The sequence below is a fragment of the Mixophyes fleayi genome, chromosome 5 (assembly GCF_038048845.1).
Source record: "Mixophyes fleayi isolate aMixFle1 chromosome 5, aMixFle1.hap1, whole genome shotgun sequence".
Taxonomy (NCBI): domain Eukaryota; kingdom Metazoa; phylum Chordata; class Amphibia; order Anura; family Limnodynastidae; genus Mixophyes; species Mixophyes fleayi.
Window position 1 is genome coordinate 225980050 of NC_134406.1, and position 11183 is coordinate 225991232.

Sequence of the window (11183 nt, forward strand, 5' to 3'; positions counted from 1 at the left end):
GACCCATGGCCCAGCAGGATGTTTCTGGGCAAAAGCATTCAATCCGAACATCTTCCTGAGCATTACAAAACATGTCCTCTGTCCACCACTAAGCTGTACTACAATTCATCTATCCATGTGTTACTACAACTTATCTATCCATGTGTCTGAGACACTCTTCTATGATGACCTCTTAAAACGGCTGTATGTCATGACATCAGATACAATTCTATAACAGAACCTTTTGCCCTGAAAGTCATTTTTTAAAAATGTGGTGTGTAGACTGGTAAAGGGGGTAAAATGTCTGTTGTTTTTAATAATGTAGCTTATGACTTGGAGTGTGGAGCCGACATCATCAGAAATATTGCAGCATGCAATTAGCAACTTCTGAATGATTTTCTGAGTAAACAGTTGTTGAGAAACTCAAGGAGAGAGAGAGTAAACCAAAATATCTTTGAGAATAAAGTTATACTTTAAGAAAACTATATTTCTGGGACAAATTCTATTTATTTGAATAAAAGTGTATCTTTGTTATGTTATATATATCAACAAAGATGGGTTATTTATTAAAATAAAATACAAATGTAGCAGTAACGGAAAAGTTATGGGAAACACTGAAAAATAATTAACTCTAGCAATGAATTATGCAGCTTACAGCTGTCTACAGACACATTGTTCCTTGAGGGGATTTAATCTTACTATTATCACAATTTTTTTTTATCATTCCTTCTTCTACTCACTAGCAGGCTTGAGCTTTAGATGACCTCTCCTGCATATGCTACCTCCAGATGTTTTCTCCATAAAACACATAAGGTAGTGGTAGTGTCAAGGCAAGCTGCGGCAAAATACTGCATGAATCAAGTTTGCAGCAATATGTTGTTTTGCCGAGTTCCACTTTTGCTTATCCATTCTACAGAATGCCACAATGTATTTGTGAAATCACATTTCACAAAATGTAGTCTCTGTGAAATATGCTGGAATGAGGAAGGTCAATTCATTCTGCTGTGTGGTATGGGTGGGATATGACTGGGAACACTTAAGGTTAAAAGTCAGGGGCAAACGCAGAATTTGTAGAGGGGGGTTTCCACATCACGCCGCCAGTGGGCGTGACCAGCATGCATGGGGGCGTAGCTATAATTTTAGACAGTACTTGACTGCTCTCCAACTCTTCCTATCCCCATAATATACATGGGCAATGCTGCGTGCCCTACTGTTAGGTGCAGAGCCGTGTGAAGCGGGGACAGGGTTGAGCCACCTCAATTATACAGTGCCCCAGGCTTGGAGGGTGGTTTCCAGGCACTAGGAACCCCCCCCTCGGTTTGCCTATGAAAGTAATTGAAAATTTCACAGCCAACTGCGTAATGAGGCAAATATTATTAATTTCACTTATCTCTAGTAATTGCAAATCATTTGCTTTCTTTCTTATTGGCATCCTTCATTCTGCATGCAGCCCCTCGTCTAACACTAATACAGTGTAAAGGTGCACAAATAGGTGTCTACCTGGTAATCGCAGACTTCTGAAACATAAATGAACTTTAATTATCAGTAACTTCACAGAAAAATAAGACTGGCTTAAAGAAAATAAAGCTTAGCACCTATTAAGGGCACTAGCTCACTTCTTGACCCTCTCAATCTTGTGGGAAGTTAGGCTGTCTACCACTTCCTCATTAGTGGCTCACAAAGATTCACAGTCCTTGTATTGCTAAGGTTCCCTTCCCAGCCACTTACTGTGGTCACTCTAAGAAACACAAACCTCTCCTGAGCTCCTGTCTGATGGAATCAAGCTCTCTTGGGACAGACCTTTTGTCTGTCTCCAGCTGGTCCTCTGTCTGGGTTTCTCTTTTTCTGTCTTCCTGTAGTAGAGAACTGTACTGAGATAAACCTCTTGTCCATCTTCAACTGGTCCTTTCAGCTTTTCTGCCTCTTGCAGGGCACACAATAGCCTTACACTGGGTGCTAGACCCGTACTGCCCTCCAGATCGTTGAGGTCACCCACCCTTTCAGTCCTACTGGGACGGATCCCAAACTCCATGACATGAACAGGTGGCAAACTAGTGCCACCTAGGTTGTATCCATCACTATCTATACATTTTAGGAGCTTATCTGAAAATATTTAAGTTAAAGATTCAATAGTGTAGGGAGATATTTTCCTACACACAGCAGACTTCAGTTATCCCAAAGAAGGGCACTGCAGTCACATAGTATATATGAGGATCTCAGGTGAGAAAATTGTAATATTTATCTATGGCATTCAGATGAGTATCAGATTTACTTATTATTGCTTCATTTGTTGTTTGTGCTTAACATTTGCTTCTGCCCTTATGTTTGTATTTTATATAGTTTTTCGGTACACCGTTGTGCTAGGCGTGTGTGTGTGTGTTCGTGTGTGTGTGTGTGTGGTGTGTGTGCGCGATACTAACATGGGTTCCTCCACCTAGTCGAGCTAGAAATAGTTTATATTTATCTTTCCGTAGCAGTGGAGCGCAGGCTGCTGTGGGGGTGATTTCACAGTTGTAATCCTTGGGGTCTAGTCGTTGTGGTGGTGGTGTGGAACCAGATTGTTCTTTTAGGTGTAGAGTTGGAGGTAGATTGGGTAGAAAGATGATTAAAGAGAAGGATATAGGTTAGGTGTGGGTATCTGGGATGTGTGGTAAAGGATGCTAGTGGGGTTAAGTGGGAGAGGAGGGAGACGTTGTGGAGAGGAGGGTGGTGGGGAAGAGGGAGTAGAGTTAAAAAGAGTCTGTACTCAGAACCCACTGAGGAAGTCACTACACGTGTGGAACTTACCTACACTTCTACAACAGTTTACTATTCTACACCTGTTATTTTACTTGTTATTAATACCTTCATTTTCACTTTGCACATCCATTTATATATTAGTTTTTATGTTACCTTCACCTGCATTCTGAATTTGTATTAGTTATTTTTCCATTCTTGTGTTATTATCTTTATTATTTTTTATTTATTTGTATTCTCATCTCTATTCTAAGTACTTATTTTACCCTTTTCTGTTTCTACTGTTAATTATACTAGCAATTCTCTATTTAATCTCATCGCTAATTTCTTTCCTGTTCTGTCTATATTTCCCCGTTTTAGATTTACACTATTTTTCCACCTGGTGTTTTGGCCTCATTTTTGGACTCTCTATCCCCCTATACCTATTTGACTTTGTAGCTATGTTCCCCTCTGGCATCTGTTAATTCCATTTGTACCTGATCTCCCATTTTACCCCTCTCAGTCCACTTATACCTATTTGCTCCCATTCCCTGTTCCTTTCCAGTAATCCTCAGTCACTCCTACTCTTCTCTCTCCCCCTTCTTTTCATCTTATTCACAAGCACCCCCACTACACTACACTACACCATCCTCATCAACTTAACTGCACTCCTACCTGTAATATCCGAGCTTAGCGCTCCATTCATCTCCTACCTGCACCACCTCCAGTTTACTTATATCTCCATTACCTTAATTTCTAGGATACATACACACACGCTCCTACTTCTGAACCACCCTCTCCCCCACCACACCTACACACACACCTTCCTTTGTTTTAACCATACTCCCTCTCCCCCCACCACCCTCTTCTCTACAAGATCTCCCTCCTCTCCCACATAACTCCACCCCGGATACCCACAACCAATCTCTACCGTTGTATTTTATATTGTCAGTTAACGCAGTGTTTCACCCTTTCATACGTTTAAAGAATTTAGATGTATGGACCAAACCACCTTGTTTCTATGTATTATTTTGGCGGCTGTAGTTGTTTTTTTTGTCCTAGCACACCACCACCCATCTGTCTATGGATGTTGTTAATTAGAGCAGCATGTAGCCAGGGAAATGCCCCTGAAAGAGGTAAGGGCCTGGTCTGACAGACCGTTAGTGCGGGTGCCCATCTGAGTTTAGTCATCTTGTCATGGTACATGGGCATCTGCAATTGGATCAATATGTGCAGTAAGAACTTCACATTTATCCTATATATATATATATATATATATATATATATATATATATATATTATATTATCTTATATGGTAATGCTGCCAAGTGTATTATTCATAAATAAATATGGTGTTACATGTTGACCCACCAAACAGAGGCCCATATTTGACTAAACTAGTGCACACTAGTTACGCATCAGGATGGCGGTTTCTGTGAGGGGTGCAAAAGTTAGCAATTTCTGAGTTGAGTGGATCAGTGCATTTTCTGTTGAATGGAAGCTACGTGTACTTGTTTCCCTCACGTATAAAGACGAGATATTGCTTTGTAATATGCGATTATTTAAATTTTACGTGCCTAATTTTTTTACCTTGCTTCTGGGAAATATGGACACAAAGGAGGAAAAGAAGTAGTTGGAAGAGCTTGAATACAGCATTACTCCTCACCCACCTCGGTAAAACAGACTAGCAGGCATGAGGATCGCACCATCACACCCCTGCCACTCTGTGCTTACTAGAGAATTTCCTGTTCTCTTGGGAGTCTGGGAGGTCTCCACCTAATATAAGAGTCTACTGGACTTTCCAGGAGATTAAAGCACTGTGGTTTAAATAAAATACAAGAAGTGGAAAAGGTACATTAAGAAGTAAGTTCCCTGTTTAGTAGGGTGTTGAAGAGCCCTTTTCTCCCAAAAAAAGGACTTTATATTGTTTGAGTTTAGGTCTAAACACATGAAAATATTAAATTAAATTAAATAAAGACAGACCTGATGACTACTGACTGGCCTGGTTAATCTAGGACATGAATGTAGAATGAGGTCTGAATGAGCAGTATTTTAGGAAAAAACTGAACTGTTTGTATTAAAAGCAGGAAGGGGGAGGTGTCCTAAAGTGATAGAAGGCTGGACTGTGAAGTGCCATTTATACTCTTTCCACGCTGCACATTTCCATCTGGACCTGCAATTCTGCAAAAGTAGCAGGGACGCACGCAGGATTGTCAGGGGAAGGGGTTTTCCCCCCTGACCCTACCAAAAAAAAAAAAAAAACCAACACGAGAGCTGCTGTTTTCGGCTCTGTTTCGGCAGCGCTGTCCTATACAGCAGCTGCGGGACTGTCAAAGAAGCGTCCGCGGCGGATGCTTCTTTGACAGCGCCGCGGCTGCTGTATAGGACAGTGCCACTATGGTGGGCACTTAGTTAGTGGAGGGGGGGGGTTTGGAGACCCAGAAACCCCCCCTGCGTGCGCCACTGAGTAGGTGCAGTCCCAAAAAACTAGAAATGAGGGGTCCACCTATGTGCGCAACATAGATAAATAACACATAAAATGTACTGTAGGGGAATGATTTTTCCAGTTTGTAAATGTCTTTATATGTAAATAAGACATTTCAACTCAGATGAATAGGCTTCTGGATAAATATGAATATTGTGAGATTATGACTGCAAGAATATAATCATTATAATTAATAATAATTATATACTCTTGAATTTAATAGTGTTACACCTTAAATTCAATCGACCGCGTTGTTTGTGAGAATAACGTGGCCTGCACACTATTACCGTTAGTACGGTTATTTTAACGCGCATTCTTGGTTGCAACTCACAGGGCTTCGAGCAAAATTCAGTGTTGAATTTACTGTACTAACGGTAATAATGCGCACTATTACCGTAATGGTATTAAAGGTAATAGTGCGCGGGTCGCATTGTTCGTGAGAATAACGCAGTTAAATGGATTTCTCCCTATGGGTCATACCAAAACACTTATTGTTCTTTTAAAGGGAGTTCAAATGGTTCAGAAGTACATTAACAGTGAAACAAGAAAATAATAGAGGTTTGACTTTTGCTCTGACAGTTAATGAGTTTGTGCATGGCTTCCTAAATGCTTGGAACATCTTCTTTAAATCCACCTTCCTAAGATTGCTTTACAAATACTAAAACCCATTGTATGAGCACCACCTAGTGTTCAATTAGGACATAGCTTCACATTTACTTATCAATAGGCCTTTTTCCCCTGTGATTTTTTTTTTCCACCTATTGTTAAAAAAATATTAACAAAATTTTAAAAGATAAAAAGTTAAAGAATATTTTAAAACCTTTATACATTAAAAATTTTTATATTCAACAAATTAAGCATTTTTAAAATGATTTTCATCTGCACTCGCCATCCTGAGATATTGATAGCAGACCAATCATTGTGACGGTACAAGTATCTCCACCAAAACTTGCTAAATAGCCTTCCCTATGAAAAAGCATGGGGAAGCTATTGTCGAATCTTACCACCGGCAGGGGCTCCCGCCAGCAGAGTTATTGCTGGAGTTAACCTTTATTATTGCCAGAGTTAACCGTTTGATGTATAGAGCATAGGGCTTTTCACCCTTTAATAAATCTGCCCCACAGTCTTACATAACATAAGATTCCACACCGTATGCAGTTTACAGATTTTGATATTGATTTCCTGCCTTCTTAGTAACAGCGGTATTTACAAGATGGTTCTTGAACTAACTCTTTGTAGCCATATAATTACTGTGATACAATAGAATAAATGCATTGCTTTTTAAAAAAAATATTTAATTATTTTTAAAATATTTTCATTCTCTGCCCTCTTTTCCATTTGTTTCCCATCAGGTGGTCTATCTTAAGGACATGCATTCTCTTCTACATGAGTATTTCTAGACTTTATATCACTTGAAAGGTTCATGGTTTTGAAGTAGCATTCCCACTTCCTCTGTCACTTTACATTGACCAAGTGCTGCCCCTTAGTGGAGAATTGGGAACTGCATCCCGGGGCTTCTCTTATTTGGTGATAGAGAACCTACAAATCCTTTAGGTTCACCAAAACTGATGCAGAGGGAGATATGACCGGCAGGGCCAATATGAAGCTGCAATCTCTGTGATTGTGTCTTCTCTTTGGTCCGTGTGATCACCCCCCCCCCCCTTCGTAGCTTTAAATGTGCCCCCAGCTGTAAGACGAATGACAGGACATTGGGATAAGCAGCTGCATGGAGCAGTTCCCAGGCACTGGTGGGGGTACCCTGATTTGAAAGTGTAACTTTATACACTGTTCTCTATATCTATATTAATATTTGTGTTATGTAACAAGTCAGACACTGATAAATGCAAACAAAATTGAGCTAGATTTAGTCAGACGATAGACATATGCGGCAACTGATATAATTGTATAAAATATGCACAAGGGGAGCGTTGCCTCACAATTTATCCAGCCAAACAGAACTCTCTCTACATATCACTGCCCTAAGAGCTTCTATCTCAGCCCCCTGGTTTATTCTCTCTGTATAATACAAGGGGGCATAAGTAAAACAACAAAGTTTACTGAGGTTGAAAATCCCTTTGATGCAGAAAACGGGTGACAGTGGAAATGTTGCTGTAACATGTTTTAGAAGAGTATGTATGAGTGTTGGAAAGACAGACACTGTTTTAGTGGTGTTTGTACAGGTCTTATTGTAGAAGGAGGGAGACACACTGTAATTTGAGGATTTAGTGGACTGCTCAAAGGTCCCACTGCCACCCCCTCCTTGCACTGATCCCATATCCAGCTCTCATTTTGCACTGAACCCATTTCCAATTCCCATCTTGCAAGGACCCTCTTACACTAATATCTTTATCAGCCAAAAATGTACCACGGGTATTACATTTTAGGTTTCAGAATAAGCTCATGTATGGCATGACGGACAGCAAAACTGAGTACAGATCTTAAAGCAAGATTAACAGATGTCTCTACATAGTAGTAGCATTATCAGCTTCCATACAGAATCAAATACTGCACTGTAGTGATTTGCAGCATGGCATTTATCTTCATATGTCTGTGTCAAGACTTTTACAAGTATAAAAGGATAAGGGATCTATTTATCATTGGGGTGGCAGTATCATTATGTATAACTGCATATCGCAGTGATACTGATTGTTGTACCCCTGCTATTTACCAAGTCGAGACTGCTCCAGGAGCCCAGATGAGGTCCCTCCCTTTCTTAGAAAGGAGTAAGTGCTATGCTATGTCTAACGTCGCATGTGCATAGCGCTTTGACCCAGTGAGAGATTCAGCAAAGCCAGAGAGGCTTCAGCTGGATCCCATGTTGAAGGCTAGTAATGTCATCCTAAGATGCCAACTCTTTGCTGTGAAAATGTTTGCTTTTCACAACATAATAAATTGCCTAATAGCGCTAACCCAATAGAGGTCTATGGGCCCGCAGTAAGCACCAGAAAATAGGTTAAGGCCAGAGAAATCTCTGATTACTCTGGCATTAACCCCTGTGTTTATGCCTGAATGTTGGCTCTGCTTGTTAAATAGACCCCTTAGTGTAATTTGGAAATCTTAGGCACAAAAAATGTTTAAGCGTACAAAATGCTTTTCCCGTTAACTTATTCCAAGGCAAGGGTTCAGGCATATCCAGGTGATTTTTTCAAGGGTCTGATTATAGAGGCGTAGCCCACTATCCACTAACGGCAATATCCTAGGACAGCACGGTGGCTTAGTGGTTAGCACTTCTGCTTCACAGCGCTGGGGTCATGAGTTCAATTCCCGACCATGGCCTTATCTGTGAGGAGTTTGTATGTTCTCCCTGTATTTGTGTGGGTTTCCTCCGGGTGCTCCGGTTTCCTCCCACACTCCAAAACATACTGGTAGGTTAATTGGCTCCTATTAAAATTGACCTTAGTTTGTCTTTCTCTCTCTCTATCTGTGTGTGTATGTTAGGAAATTTATACTGTAAGCTCCAATGGGGCAGGGACTGATGTGAATGAGTCCTCTGTACAGCGCTGCGGAATCAGTGGCGCTATATAAATAAATGATGATGATGCCGAGGAAAGAACACATGTTAAACTTGCTAGTGGTTGGTCTGGGAATTGAGTATATTCTGAATCTGGTCCTGGGAAAGATACCTATACCCGTGTGTAATGTTATAACTCAGGCAATGAACTATATGGGCAAAATTATTATTACCATTTATTTTTATAGACAGTATTATATTATGCAGTGCTTTCTATAATATACTGAACCATTCACATCAGTCCTTGCCACCTACACATACATACACTAGGGTATATTGTCTATTGTCAGAAGCCAATTAACCTGCTAGTATAACCAAAGCACCTGGATGAAATCCACACAAACACTGGGAGAACATACAAACACAACACAGATATTACCCTGGTTGTAATCCAACCCATGGCCCAAGTGTTGTGAGGTAGCAATGCTGACCACTGTGCTGCCAGCAAAACATTTACTTTTAAGCAGTAGGACCATTCTGAGCATGACTGTAACCAAATATTGTGAATCAATTTTGCAAGCATGAAGGAAGGTGAGACAAGACCATATCACAAGACACACCACAGCTCCTCCACTGCCTCTCCTCCCATCTTATAACCTCCTCTCACTTTCGTCAAGACTTCTCCCATACTGCTTCCCACCTTTAAAAGTCCTTATCTCCACCAGCCTCTGATGCTATAGGTGTGTCTCACTTGCTCCTACTGTCTCTCACTACCCTCTTCCACTAGTATGTTCTCGCAGGCAGTGTCCTCTCTACCCCATGTCCCATGTCTGTCCTTATACCTGCTTTGTTCCTGTGATGACCTACTCAGAACTCTTTGTGTTGCGGCTATACTGATTGTTTATTCATACACATGGAATTTGCACTTGTTCTTGTGTTAACTATTATTGCTCAGCATTACTGATACTTGGGGTTTGTACCACACATTTGCTATTATGCTAAATTGTATTTGTTATTATACTTATGTATATTCTTGTATTTATTATGCTGTATTCATGTATCTGTATGACGACTGACCGGCACAGCAGAATCTGTGGCGTCTTTTAAATAAACGATGATGACGATGATACTGTGAAAACCTCGCTGGTCTTGTGTGCGATCACTTACTTGGGGTGTCATAATGTAATGTGGTGCTCCACTCAGTGTTTCCCTCCTCTTCTCTCTGGCTATGGCGTTGATGTGGCACATTAGCATAACAATCAAATTTTGTTCCATACGCACACACTTAGCAGACATAAAGACAATTCTGGCAGTTCACAAACCTGGTGTTCTGGGTGAATTCTTTCCACAGCAAATAGTGGAGTGGAGGGTGGGACCACAAACAAAATCGCCTACTGCATTACATTACAGTGCAACTTAGTTTGCACTAAGAGGCTAATGGGAATTGTAGGACGGAGGTCATGTTGTTAAGAAAATTACCTGCCCCATGTTCCTGCTCCCAATCACTGCCTCCCGCACTGTCAGCATCCGGGCGAGCAGGCGGCGCAGCTCCTGCAGTCATGTAACTGTAGGCGGGTAATTTCAATTCCCCTCTGCTATTTTAGATGCGCTCTCACTGCCTGTGTCAGAGCAACAAGTCACCACTTGGCATCTGGCTCTCCCTGCGTTCCTTAATGATGTATTCTGTTGATTCCCTGTATATGACCTTCTGGCTTGTTAGACCGCTGCTTCTGGATCTTCCCTCCGTAGTCTGTGCTCCAGTGCATCCAACCCGGCAATCCATACTGACCGCTCTGCTCCTGTGCTCCCGTAAACCTCACTCAGCATCTCGTTGATTACGATTTCGGACTCTTCTGCGTGTGGTGTTTCTTCAGTGTATCCGACTCAGCGTTTCACTGATTACAGTCTAGGGGGTATATTTACTAAACTGTGGGATTGAAAAAGTGAAGATGTTGCCTATAGCAATCAGATTCTAGTCATTTTGTAGAATGTACTAAATAAATAACTAGAATCTGATTGGTTACTATAGGCACCATCTTCCCATTTTTAAACCCGCAATTTAGTAAATATACCCCTAGGATTCTTCTATGTATGCTGCATCTCTTCAGCTAACTAAATCCTTCTTTGCCTCACTACCGCAACAGAGTCTGCTCTCCCTGGTACGTCTATAACCTATCACGTCAATGGGCTAACCTAAGGGCCATGGACCTGCGGACCTCCAGCAGTAAAATCCAGCCTGCCTTGTCGCGGTTCTTGGTGAAGACCAGGAGGTTCGTTTGACTCCGCGCCTTGGGAAGGCCAGCGCTAACAATGACTGATAGAAATCTCCTGGGAAACGTGACACATATGTTAGCACACAGAAAATACTGTGATAGTAGAACCAAAAGTAAGGATTCCAACATCAGGTAGTTTCAGACTGAGACTAATGTATAGCCAGGATCTCAAAATTACCTGCTACTGATTGTTCCTTGTCTCGTTTAAAAAATAGTAAAGAAGACCAAGAGGTTCTCTGTAGAATAATCAGGTGTTTGACTATGTGTTGGTTTCATTATA